The sequence below is a fragment of the Mus caroli genome, unplaced genomic scaffold (genome assembly GCF_978045245.1).
Source record: "Mus caroli unplaced genomic scaffold, Mus_caroli_1 scaffold_9, whole genome shotgun sequence".
Lineage (NCBI taxonomy): Eukaryota > Metazoa > Chordata > Mammalia > Rodentia > Muridae > Mus > Mus caroli.
In genome coordinates, this window is record NW_028227264.1 from 75,909,529 (window position 1) to 75,910,206 (window position 678).

Consider the following 678-nt stretch of genomic DNA (forward strand, 5'->3'; position numbering starts at 1 on the left):
AAAGGTTCCCTAGCACACCAACGCACCAGTGACTCTTTTGTCCTTGTGCAAGGGGGTGAAGCATAGGCTTCCTGTGAGTACTGTACCAGGCACTGAGTTAGCCCAGGTTTGGGACACTGACCCTGGGCTCTAATCTGTGTCCCGGCACCTTATCCTGTGCTGGTGTTTGTTTGTTCTGGCCACTGAGGCTCACTGGGGCGTTGAAACTATGGTAGAGGTCATGGAGGTGGGAAAAGGAGGAACTTGGGCTTGAACTCATGGCTTCACGTCAATGAGACAGTTTATTCCTAAGCCCAAGAGGAACGACCACAGCTTGGGAACTTGGACTCAGGTTGTCCTGAGTATCATGCTCCAAACGAGCAAGCAGTTTAATAAAGTTCTCGCAGTTACAGAGCAAAACCAAGTCATATTTCAAAGCACTTTTCAAATATAGTAAACATCGCCCTGGCACAGTACAACCACGCAGGCAAATCTCTGCTGTAGGTCTCAGATGTTATCTGATGGCAGTCTTAGCTTTGGGTTTGGCAGATAATGGTCTGCTAAGAATGTCTTCTTCCAGAGGTTGTACCCCATAGTAAAAAAGATATTAGGGGCTGGTGAGATGGCTCAGTGGGTAAGAGCACCCGACTGCTCTTCCAAAGGTCCAGAGTTCAAATCCCAGCAACCACATGGCGGCTC